Raw genomic sequence first — 13,950 nt, forward strand, 5'->3', positions numbered from 1 at the left:
ACAGAACCAGACCCCATTCAGAGGACTATAAAACTTTCACACTCCTTATCTATGAGCTGCTCTAATATTTATGGCCACAGCTACTTATCCCTCTCCCATAATGATATTTCTGCTTCATGTCATGTCACTTGTCTTATCTATTGCGTTATTTCTGTGCTGTGTTGTGCAAAATATGTGATTCTTCAGATTTTGTATTAGTCTAGCCTGATGAAGAGTCCTGTGTAGTCTTGAAAGCTTGCAATTTGTTACCATCTTTTCAGTTAGCCATTAAAAGGTATCAACCACTGAGGACTCTCAATTCTAAATATTCTTCTATCTACTGGCTAACACAGTACAAAGATATATATCTTTTCTGTATATTTTTCCTTCCAGTGAACCATCCAAAGCAGTTTTTCATATCTGCACCATGTCAATTGTTTCAGCGTTTTTGTATTTTTTTTCACCCATTCAAATGTATAGGGTAAAAATGCAAGTAAAAACACATAAAAACACTGTTCTTTGGTGCAGAAAAATCTGCAAATATCATGTAAGAGCTGGGAGAAAACTGCAAAAGTTGCAAAATTTTGCTATTTTTCAAAGCTTTTAATGCTAGAAGTCTGGTGTGAAAGGTTTGATGATTTGGGCTAACCAGTGCACATACCCTAATACTTGGGAGTTACTTATATTTAATACATTTTATTTATTATAAAAAATGTTCATGTGTTTATGTGAGGTTTTTTTGTTACTTTTTTTTAATTACTTTTTTTGGCCAGCAAGGAATTGTGAAGGAGAGAATGGATAATGAAATTAATTATTAACCTTAAATAAGCTAGTTCAAATGTGGTGTGGCAAGATGGCGTCTATATCCTGGAACTACGCCCTGGAATCCTTGGAATGTGAGGTGGATACCTTGAAGACCATATATGGAAAGGACCTAACAGACTGATACAAGGCTGAAGCTGTGGAACGCCATCTTCCTGCTTGCTACATGATCTTTTGTTTGTACTCAGCCAAGGATGGGAAATCTTGAAAAATGAAATTCTCAAAGCACAATTGTTAACAATTCCGAAAAGAGGGAAGAATAGGAAGCATTTAAGGAAACCAGGATGGATCAACACAGAACTTAAGCACGTGCTAAAAAAGAAGAAAGAAATGTTTATAAAATGGAAAGAGGGAGGCATATCTAAAGAAGAATATAATGCTGTCTGCAGAACTTGCAGGGCACAAATCAGATTACTATAGCTGACAATGAATTGAGGCTTGCAAGAGACATCAAAAGCAATAATAAAGGATTTTGGGGATATGTCAAAAGTAAAAGAAAAGTTAAAGATGCTTTAGGATTTGTACAGGATGAAAATGATGAAATGGTAAGACAGGATGTTGAGAAGGCCGAACTTTTAAATTCCTATGTTGCATCTGTTTTCTCTCAGAAAGGAAATGTAACATCAACTGTTCTTCACTGTCCTATTAAGGGAGTAGAAGAATCCAAGATATCTATAAACAGAAAGATAGTGAAGAAACACTTGGCTAACCTAAATGAATTCAAGTCTCCAGGTCCAGATGAATTACACCCCAGAGTACTGAAGGAGATAGCAGAAGAAATTTTTGAACCCCTCTCCATAATCTTTGAAAATTCTTGGAGAACAGGAGAAGTCCCAGAAGACTGGAGAAGAGCAAATGTTGTTCCTATCTTCAAAAAGGGGAAGAAGGTGGACCTAGGCAACTATAGGTTGGTGAGTCTGACTTCTATACCAGGAAAGATCTTTGAACAAATTATTAAACAACATGTATGTAAGTACCTGGATAAGAATGAAGTGATTAAACAGAGTCAGCATGGGTTTGTAACTAATAAGTCATGTCAGACTAACTTAATTTCCTTCTATGCCAGAATCACTGATCGGGTGGATCAGGGAAATGCTGTAGATATAGTATATCTTGACTTCAGCAAAGCATTTGACAAAGTATCTCACAAAATCCTTATTGAAAAAATGGCTAACTATGGAATAGACAAGGCAACTGTTAGGTGGATTCATAACTGGCTTAGTGATCGGATCCAAGGAGTGGTCATAAATGGCTGCACATGCAGTTGGAAGAATGTCTCAAGTGGGGAACCACAGGGCTCTGTCCTGGGCCCTGTATAGTTCAACATCTTTATCAACGATTTAGATGAAGGAATTGATGGTAAACTGATTAAATTTGCTGATGACACAAAGCTAAGAGGGATAGCTAATACTAGAGAAGAGAGAGAGAGAGGATTCAAAAAGATATAAATAAACTGGAGCAATGGGCAGAAACTAACAGAATGGTTTTAACAGGGAAAAATGCAAAGTACTACATCTGGGCAATAAAAATGAAAAAACATATACAGAATGGGAGGAATAGGGCTAAGCAACAGCACATGTGAAAAAGACTTGGGTATACTAATAGATCACAGACTGAATATGAGTCAACAGTGTGATGCAGCAGCAAAAAAGGCAAATGCAATTCTAGGATGTATTAGCAGAAGCATACAGGCTAGATCACGTGAAGTCATTATTACCCTCTACTCCTCTTTGGTCAGACCTCATCTGGAATACTGTGTCCAGTTTTGGGCACCACATTTTAAAAAAGACATCAACAAACTGGAGCAAGTTCAGAAAAGAGTAACCAGAATGGTGACCGGTCTGCAAACCCTGTCTTATGAGAAAAGGCAGGATTTGGGAATGTTTAGCTTGCAGAAGAGAAGACTGAGAGGAGACTTAATAGCTGTCTACAAATATCTCAAGGGCTGTCATATTGTAGAAGGATCATCTTTATTCTCATTTGCACAAGGAAAGACTAGAAGCAATGGGATGAAACTGAAAGGGAGGAGACACACATAAGATATTAGAAAAAACTTTTCGACAGAGTGATCAACGAGTGGAACAGGCTGCCATGGGAGGTGGTGAGTTCTCCTTCAATAGAAGTCTTCAAACATAGGCTGGACAGACATCTGTCTGGGATGATTTAGCGAATCCTGCAGTGAATGCAAAGTGATTAGGCAAACTCCTGCAAGAAATTGGATGTAAATTTGTATTTGATTTCTGGCTTTAATAATGTACACTGAGGTGAGTGCACCAAAACATGATGTAGAGCATCAAGTGCTGTGATTATTCAGATGTTCTGCACACATGGCATTTGACATCCCTGGCAGTCCTGCTCTGAAGATTGCTGCATCAGTGGCTGAAGGGAAAAGACAATGCCGGACTGTAAATACGTGGGTATGTAATATCTGTCCTCCATATCATCTACCTGATTCAACTTAGAGTTCATCGGTATCAGTGCAGAACAGCACCAAGGGGAAGCACAACATGGAAGAAATTATCTAATGTGTGTGGCTATATGTAGGCTAACACCACCAAATTAAACCTTCCAACTTTAGATAAGTAAAGCACCATTTTTTTCTAAATTCTCTTAGGCCAAAGAAATCTCATAAATTAATGGATAAATTTACCCAATACTGATATAAATTCCTGCGTTCTTTCACCCTGAACACTTGCTGGCTTCAGCCACCACTAGGTAGCATTCAACATCTAGTATCCATACAACAAGCTTTACTGCATAATTTATGTTAGGTGTTTGCCATAATAAACACAATTGGCATTGAATTTGCCAATTAAAAAAATTACCATTGCCATGAAGAGATGTACTTGGACTGCAACAATGTTGGCTCAGTGGTTAGCACTGTAGCTTTGCAAAGCTGGGGTCCTGGATTCAAATTGCACCAAAGACAACATCTGCAAAGAGACTGAATGTTCTCCCCGTATTTGTGTCGGTTTACTCTTCTTTCTCCTGCAAATCCCATAGCAATGTATTTTTAACAGTGTTTTTGCAGTACAATTTTTTATAGATTGTGAATGCCGCTGTCCTGAATTATTTGGATTCTTTGTACTTTCATTTACAAGCAATTTTCATTAGTCAGAGGTTGAGTCAGACATCTATAATGTCCTGCGTTTTTTGACAGTGCCAAGCTTTCCCTTTCTAACATGTATGGCATATCTAAAATATCATCTGCATGAATGGTAGGACCCAACATGTCCCAGCAGAACATTGTCTAGAGCACTACACTGCCTCCATTGTCTTGCCTTTCTCCCATAGTGGATCTTGGTGTAAGCTCTTCCTCCAGAAGGTGATGCACTCACCCGGTCAGCTGTATGATAGAAAAGAAAACATGATTCATCAGACCAGGTCACATTTTCTATTACTCCATGGTTGGTTTCTGATGCTCACATGTCCATTGCAAGCACCTTAAGTGGTGAGCAGGAACCGGTATAGGGATCCTATTGGTTTACAGTCCTATATGCAAAAAGCTGTACTGCACTGTTTTCTGACACCTTTCATCATATCAATTCTTCAGTCAGATACCGTCAGACAGTTAACCTCTTTTTTTCTCATGTTCATGCATAACTCTTGGCACTGATAACTTTGCTGCCAATTCACCAGTTGCGCTTCATTGGGCCACATTCGGTAACTACAAATGTGATGCCCCCAGGAGTATGGTCGCCATAGTGGCAGTACCTTCCTTCTAGCGAGGGTGATGTCATGCTTGGAAGCAATGAAGGATATCTCTGTCAGGTAAATCCAGCACACAGCATAGTTCCCACTCCAGGCCAGCAGAGGGAGCTCTGTACCCAAACTGCAGAGGAGCTGCTCTCTGTGGCCAGGAAAGGGAAGATAGTGGAGTTTGTGTGGAGAAGGCGAAGTGTGTGGACGTGGGAGAGATGAGCTGGAGGATTGAGCTGAAGTCAGGCTCACTTCTAGCTGTAGCGCCTTGTCCTGAGTCCGGTGTCCGAGGTTGTATGGATGCTGATGGTCCTGCAGCAAAAACCAGAGAAACAAGAGGCTGTAAATGCTCTGTCCCCGACTAAAGACTCGGAGGCACAGCAGCAACTTGTGTGAGCCAGAAAGAGGAGGCTACGGCTTCCTGCCATGCGAGGGGAGTTCTAAAAGAGAGCAAGCAAGAGGAACTTCAGTGTAACTCAGACCTGCAAGTACCTCAGATAAGCGCTGGGAAGGAGACTACACAACCCATCTGCATAGAGAGATTCCTAAGTTGCTTCCAGGCTGATTAACTCCTGTTCCACCTGTAATCTGGATCCTGGAATGCACTTACAAAGCAAAGTAGGAGACACTGGCCCGGTACCGAGTAACCCCACAGCCCGGAGGGCGATCCACAAACCCCTGCATACCAAGAACATCTTCCAGTCATTCACCTCTAAAAAATTACCCCGTCAGAGACACTGAGATCCTTTCCAATTTTTATTCCTTCCAACATATCAACTTCAAGAACTGACTGTTTACTTGTTCAAGTATCTATCTCGCCCCCAACAAGTGCCTTTGTAATTAGACAATATTATGGCTGATCATTGTATGTTCCCAAGCACTATTGGACAAAAACAGAAGATGGCCCCTGTACAAGAAGAATATATGGACCCTTTAGAGTTCAATAGCTCATAAAAATGCACAATTACACCTGCACAGGCTACACCAATGGTAAGTCTGCTTCTGTTCCCAAGGTAGATATAAACCCCTGCCAGAGGGGTACAGCTGTGACTTATTCCCCCCTCTCTATGGTTTGGTTACAGTGGAGTCAGGACTAAAAGGGATCCAGAATTTAGTCAGCATGACCATGGCCAGCCTCATCAACCCATATGTCGCAGTAAAGAATTGCCTGAGACACAACACTACATGACACGTAATTCTCAATTGCTGAGTGTTTCCAGGCTATAAATGCTTGCTGGATGTGTGTTCATCTGAGGCACGAGTTATTTCTCTAGAAAATTCAGGAATCATATAATTTATTTTTCAAAATACAAAGTGGGTGTAAATTCACATCAGGAGTTCCTATGAAATGTGTGTACGCTTTATGAGTCCTTGCAGTTGAGAAATGTTTGGAATTATCGAGCAGTCGACTTCAGCCTACACAAATTATTTTACTGCAATCATGAAATTATCCCCGGCATTCATTACATAATTCCCACAGTAATCAAGACACATTATATCAAATATGTTTTTATTCCACATAATAATCTGCCCCGTTTATGTACTTTTCAGTGTTTTTTTTCTCTAATGTTTCTTTTTAACTCTTTTTCTAAATGTGATTTTCTTTTGTATGAATTATGTAATTGATACTTCTTGTACTACAATTTGGTGTCAATAGGCGTCTGCCAGCTGCTGCCGAGGAAACGTGAAGAGTTTACTCTGCTGCTTTTCATAAATCCACGTCAGAGGAGTATCAATTGTATATAGGGAAAATTTATTATTAAAGTCCAAAGTTTTAGAATAAATCTATGGTAGACTATGGTGGTCATCAAGCAAATGCTGCACCAAGTGTGTCATAATGGTGCATGACGTATGATAAATTGTGCACAACTTTTCTCTTCTTTACACCAATCTCGACTGGCTTATTTTGCACCAATACTTTGTAGCACATCATATTATTAAATGTGGTGTATTTGTATCATGCTCGGGATGGGAAAGTCCGGCGGACGGCACAACACACACATACGCATTGGGAAGGAAAAAGGGAGAGGAAGGCCCTAACATTAAGGAGCAAGTGATGGGGCACCTCCTAACAACAATCTGAACCTATCCCTAAGCTCCCCTAACGGACTATGCGCGTCCTTACCCCCGCCGTCGTCACGTGCCTATTCCCTTGCTGTCACCTCATTGTTCAGCTGATGTGTCATGTGACAATTTAAAAGATGGTGGGAGTGGTCACCTTGCACATCAGCTGACCAGCAACATAGCAGCTGCCAGCAAGGAAACTGATATTAACCCTTGCTGGCCCAAAAGTAAAAACCACGTTTAAATTAAAGCAGAACTAGAGCTGTTATGACTCCAGAAATGAGTTATGACAATTTGATTATTTATTGGGGTGCAATTTAAGACAAAATTTTGACATTTTTTTCAGTGGAGTTTCCATTTGTTTACATGTGTTGCCTCTTGTAAAGTTATGGAACCAGTGAGCTTATTGCCTCATTGAACCCTATTTTTAGAGGTGACCACTGATTGAGCCAAATTATACAGCCATTCTCTACTTACCAGGATGAGACTGAAAATAAGGCTACTTTGACAATCATATTAACAGGATATGCCATAAATATATGACATATACAAGTCCCATCTGTTGCACGAAGGCGTCTGTGCATTTGCTACTTTCCATATTCATTTGTATTTGAGTTCTGAAAATTGATGAGCATGCCTCCCAGTGGTGATACCTAAATAAATGTGCAATATGGGAAGGCCGATGTAAGGGATTAATTAGATCAGGTTTGTTGGCTTAAAATTGAAAAAAATTTGCAATGATAAATCTGCTTATACATAGAGGAAATTATAGGGTGGGGTGGGTAGGTGGGAGGACAAAAGATCTCTCAATGACTAGCTATATTTGCTATTCAGGCGATGGCCTCTATGTGTTTTGTAATGACGGCCATTCAATCTTGTTACCTTTGGTAATTAGACAAGAAAAAAGAAAAATATAAAGCTATGAATTGGGTGAACAGAACTTGTCAGAAGAGGTCAACCCAAGGACTTATGGTTCAAATGGAAAAATATAGTTAAAATAAAAATGCTTTTTTATGTAACACTTTGCTAGGAGCTAGTTAGAAACCAGTAACACCTGGAAGATGAAGGGCAAGACAGAAATACATGCAGTAGTTAAGCAAATTGACTATAAACACGGGGCTGAAAGGGATGACTAATTGCTTTCCAATTACTGTATGTGTTCTGGAAAATTAGTGCTGAACAGAATCAAGATCTGAAAAATACCATTTTAAATCCTGTCCCTGACATCTTTTCTTTCCTCTGTTTCTGCCTTTGACTATTATTATCATAAAACCTGATGGAAACATAATTAGCCTTTAAAACAAAAAATGTTCCAATTTACAGAAAAGTGTCAGTAAAATAAAAGTATGTTTCCATCTTGCTCGTATTCACCAAACGGACAAAATCTATTTCAGACTTTGTTTCGTCAGGGTGAGATGGAAAAGAAACAGTCCTAAATTGTGCTTTCTTCTAAGTGCCGCCTTGATTTCAAGATTTCTAGATACAGGACTGAAAACAACATATTTTAGTGTAGATGCCATTTAATGGCTGACTCATTCCATTGGGTCACTCACTCCGACACAAAGGCATCAACCTTTAGCGAAAGATTCGATCTGTTGCAAAAGTTGGAGGATTCTGGAAATTGTGCGCTAACATTTAGCATTGGTGAGACGGTCACTGACAATCATGTTTCCAATATGAAAACATTAAAGAGGTTGTCTACTACTAGGACAATCCCTTCTTAAACTTAATGTTCCGTCCCGATAAAATGATAAAGCCTATACACACCTCCCGTGTCGACACTCATTCTCCCCGGGGCTGTGATGCCGCATTGTGACATGTGATGCCGGTGCTCAATCAGTGCTTGCATCACTGTCTCCACCTTCGGACAAACTGAGCCCCTAGAGGAAGCCAGGGCTGCAGCTGATCCGCACTTCCTCTTCATGCTCAGTTTGTCCGAAGGCGGAGACAGTAATGCCAGCGTTGATTGGGCACCGGGCAACATGTGTCACAACATCGCATCACACTGTGGATGGTGGATCTTGTGTAAACCTGAATGGTGGATACTGTATATAGAGTTTTTTCCTTTCATTCTAATATTGTCTGTGATCATAATGAGACTACTGAAGCCTTCTGCACAGAACAGGAAGTATGAGTCTAACCTTAGGCTAAGTGACCAGTCTCATTATTGCAAGAAGTTTGATTTTTTTTGTGATATAAGCATTATTTAAAAAAAAATATCAGAAATTTAAAAAATATATATTTAACATAAAAACCTGACGTAAATAATAGGCTATTTCCTTTAAGGGTGAGGTTCCACGGTGACTTTTTAGAGCACGTCTTCCAAAATTTAATTATGTGCTATAGCTACAATCTGCAGGAGTACGTTGCATGAAACTACTCCAAGCTTCACCTTTCTTTCAACTCCGATTTCCAATGTTTTCTGAAAATTACTAAAAGCTATAAAGATGCTAAAGAGAAAAGTAATAGTTTTCATTTAAACATTGCACTCTCAAGTCTACGTAATAGGTTCCATTCTGAGCACTAAACTTGTATGTTTGCGTTGTGTATCAATTCAGAAGATCGGAGTCATAATCTGATGATTGTCCTCTCCATTGGCATCTGAGGATGGAATTGGATTCCCAAGTTTAGCTTTAATATATCATCATATAATGAAACGGTATGTTAGGCTTTGCTCATACGTTGCATTTTTGCTGCTTTTTTTCCTCCTGCAGGCATATCCTGCTCTCTTGGCAGTAAAGAAGATGCTTGCAAAAAACGTGTTTTGTTACGTTTTTGCTGCTTTTTTGTGTGTTTTTTTTGGTGCGTTCTACATGTGTCATTTGTCTACAGTAAATGTTTAGTAAAATTAGATTTCTTGAAGAAAAATTCAGGAAAAACGGAGCAAAAAAGCAACAGAAAGGCGTGGTTGTATTTATTGCAGCGATTTTGCAGTTTCACAATGCTTTCTATGGTGAAAAAATGCTGCAAAAACGCTGAAAGAATTGAAATTCTACAGATTTAAAAAACGCAGCAGTTTTCCAAATCAGTCAGGTCTGGCGTCTGCATTAATCCAGGAAGGAAGAATTGACATCAAGACCAATGCTGCAAACTTTGTTTATAATTCCTTAAATTTCCTAAAAAATAAAGGGGTAACACCACAAACTAGTTTCAAGCACAAATGAGCTGTGATTTTCGATAGGCTGTATCTCTTCTCTTTGTTAATTCTTTCAGCTATTCATTGGAGGGGAGTCTCTCAGAAGGGAGTGCGAGGGGTTACGACAAAATTGTGCCCATTTAAGTAGCTTATACTTTTGAACATTTGTACAGCAGGTAGTTATCTCTGACTCCACCATACATGTGAGTCATATGTGACCAAACGGGTGGGGGGGGATAGAGGAGAAAGCTGCTGCTAGACAACTCTGGCAGTGGCTTATATGCCATGAAAGCAAAAGGATCAATTGTTGAAACTACAGTAGTCATTTCATTCTCTTCATCCACACAGTCTTTCAGTGGAGACTTGGGAGGTCTCTATACACATCATTTGGTCAACGGTCCCACTGAAATCAGTGGGTTTGGCCAACTTTCATACAATGTGTATGGAGCCCTCTAGTGTTACCTAGGGCCGATTATGCTAATCACACGCTGACCAACCTCTGATGTTCTTCATGGACTCATTGGCTTGCAGCGTGATCCAATAAGCAGATTCAACTCGGGCATGCTGTGATTTTTTTCTTTGGAGAGTCGGTCCGAGGAAAAAAAAAATCAGATATATGCACGAGCCCAAAGGGTCAGTCACCAGCGTGTCATGTTGCGCTGATGCTTTAGGTCGGTTGAATAATAAATCCGGTTTTCAGCCAAGTGCCCCCATGTTAATGTCACCAGACCGGCACTTTAACATGACAGCCTTACTCCATCACGGATACTGATCTAGCTGTCCAGCAGGTCAGGACCTCTGGAAGAAGCGGAGACTTTCTGCAGGGAATATGTTCAGAAGCTTCACATGCAACAGATTAGTTAGATTTGCTAATTTTACACTGTAGCTGTGTTGTACAATAGATAATTACTTTTCTCTGTTCTGTTGATGTCTCAAAATAACCTAAGGGAAGGAACATGCCATTCCCATTCACGCAACAACGTCTGATCAAGGCACAGGACTGTCCATCGTAATGATCTGCTGAGCAGCACAGACTTTTGCTTCATAATATTTGAGGATGCATTTTCATTTGATACAGCCGCTGTAAGAAAGAAAAGAAGTTTGGGAATACAGGAGAAAAGACATTAAAGAAAATAAATTGTAAAATTTGTAAAGCAAAGCTAAGAGACAAGTGAATTCATTGTGACTAGATTGAGATCTATAAATAGGAAACTGTTAAGAGCTAAAAGAGGTTTACGAAACTTGAACAATGATGGCGTATCCTTAGGATAGGTTATCAATGTCTGATGGGTGGTGGTGGGGTGACATCCTGCACTCCCGCTAATCAGATGTTCACGGTGTCGACGGCAGCAAGAACTGCTCAGTTAAGCGTCGCTTGTATTGTAACGCAGCCGGGTGCTGCACATCTGCCACCTATTCAAATCAATAGGAGCGGATGTGCAATACCCAGCTGCGACAACCGACATCATGAACAGCTGATCATAGGGGTTGTCGGGTGTTGCAGCCCCACCGATCAGACATTGATGACCTATCGTAAGGAAAGGCCTTCAATATTAAAGTATCGGACCACCCCTTTAAAGAGTAAATAAACTTTCATTTTTTTTTATAATTTTTTACTGCGCTAAAAGTCATGAAATTTTAAAAATCACTTCATTAGGGAATTTGTCTTCATTCCTATATAAAATTGTATGTAAGGGGTTACTAAACCCCTGCTTTTCCTCTGTCTACTGCCTGCCTTCAGCTGCATTGATGTCAGAATGTCCTCATTTCGAGTACAGATGAGGGAGTGAAAGGTTCAGCATCTGTGTCTCACTAAATCTGGGGATAACTTGCTTGATATCATAACACTCAGAAGAGAAGACAATGCGCTGCCCTTATCAATGCCATCAGTAACTAGAGTCTTATGGGCAAAATTTGGACCTGGCCCCCCACACATGTTGGTCACATGTATGGACCCTTGTAGCATTCCAAATCCTATAAGAACATAGATATTTCCCCCAATCCCCTATTATGTGGCAATGCACCTTATCCTGGTCCCCTTCATGTTATATATGTCACCCATTCTGATTTATATTCTATGTCCCCCATACTGAGCCCACCCTTGTGTATATGTCCCCCATCCTGGTATATATGTCCTTCATCCTAGGCCCACCCTGGTATATATGTCCCCCATTCTGGTATATACTGTATGTGGATCACCCCCAGGGCAGTTGGGGGTCTTACTCGGTACCGGGCCGATGTCTTAAAGGGGATGTGTCGCGGTGGCCGTGACCCAGTCCTTGGCCCTGGGTGTCCATGTAAAATAGGTGGAATTGAATAAAGTTTATGTGTAGATAAGTTTGTGATGCCACCTGTGGTATCTGGTCAGAAGGGAACCAGTGCTGCAGTGCAGATCCTCTGGGACAGATGGTATGATGCAGCAGAGGTGTAATAGCTCTCCACAGGCAGAGCTGTAGTCCCAGGGCAGTGATAGAAGATGCTGAAGAGATGTAGCAGTGCTGAAAGGGTTGGTGCAGGAAGAAGGCAATGACACAACTAAATGCAGTTCCAATGCTTTATTCATGTTTCTGGCATACACAGGTGCCCGATTCAGTAACGTGTCCTTCAGGTGAGGGGCTCATCCAACTCCCAGGCAGATGGAGCAAACCCTTCCAGCATTCCCTTCCAAATGTGCCTTTCCTGAATGTCTCCTTACTAGCGCTAATCTGAAGTACTTGTAGTTATGAATTACACTCAAGTTCCTCTTCCTTGCTGTTACTTAGAACTCCACTCGCATGACAGGCAGTTGTAGCCTACTTCAGGGACTCCTTACAATCATGTCCCAGCTCACACATGCTGCTACTGTGTTGTCAAGTCTTAGGTGGGAATAAAGTGGTCACAACTTCTATTCCTCCGGTTTCTGCTGTAGGATCATTAGTATCACACACAGCCTCGGATACCGGCGCCCGGATTTTGGCGCATTAAACTTAGGAAAGGGCTCTGCTCTAGCTCCAATCCCAGTCCTCTCCTCTTCACGTTCTGTTTTGTTCTATCTTCCTTCTGAAGAACTGATCTTTCTCTTTCTCTTCCTTGGCAGCATTTCCATCTCACAGGAGGCTGCTGCATCTACGTCCTTTCACTCCATGCCCTCTCTGGGCATTTTCTGTCCTAACTTCCAGTCAGCTTTTCCCTCTATAGTGCAATCTAAGCTCCACCCACCTCCCAGCACCCTTCATGAACCAAGCAGGGGCCATAGTGGGTGCTCTGCTGTTCTAAGGTTTCCGTGCTGGGTGCAGGTGCTGGAGTCTGGTAAGGTGTCCCCATCTTACCTGGGTAGTAAGGCACCACACCTCAGGAGGAGGTGCAGTACCTCTGTGGCGACTGAACCCTCAGGGGCACCACATACCTCCCCGTTAACCACAGCACGTCTGCGGGCTGTAAACAAATGAGAAAGACAAAGGTATTAATGGAACATACAAATTTTTGTTGGTGCATCATAACTGATGAACAACAAGAAATACAACTTCCCAATCTGGGAGGCACTCATCACTTAAACGTTGCTTAACATAATTTATTTTAACTAATATTTTATCTAATAACTGTGCATTCACTATCCTATTAAGTGCTTTTGATAGTAACCATTGCTAAGGTTCACTACCAGTTCAAAGTGCTATTCTCCTTCATATTTTTTTTATGTTCACAGTATCAAAATTTCTTTTGTGACAACCGCCAATCTAAGGTTCGTCACTTGCTATAAACATTTTTCCTACAAAAAGTGCTTTCAGATTTATGTTATATGACACATTAAATGGTACCTGCTACCAAAAATTTATCAATATTCAATACACATGTGCTATTATAAAACATCCTATACTTAACATACATTAAAATCATAATAACATTTTTATTAAGTATACAATCTGTAATAATCAATGATAAATGACAAATACTATCCCAGTCAGGGTATCTTCAAGTGTCCTGTGTCATGATGACCCGTCCTGTGTGACGCGACCTGTAGGCCGGTAACTAAAACAACAAGATGCGGCACGTGATTCTGTCCTGTGTGACACGGCCTGCAGGCCGTTAACTAAAACAACAAGACACAGGGAAAGGGGAAACAGTTACAATGGTGGGCCCTGCGATAGGGAAAGGGGACGTGGAGACCTCCTGCACTCCCCTGAGTCAGTGTCCCTAACGCTCCTAACGTTCCCTATGCCGGTTCTGCACTGGGCGCCGATCAGGAACCTGTCACCCTAGCACACCCTACACCT

The sequence above is a fragment of the Dendrobates tinctorius genome, unplaced genomic scaffold (assembly GCF_039654945.1).
Source record: "Dendrobates tinctorius isolate UK_male_01 unplaced genomic scaffold, ASM3965494v1 ptg000083l, whole genome shotgun sequence".
NCBI classification, from domain to species: Eukaryota; Metazoa; Chordata; class Amphibia; order Anura; family Dendrobatidae; genus Dendrobates; species Dendrobates tinctorius.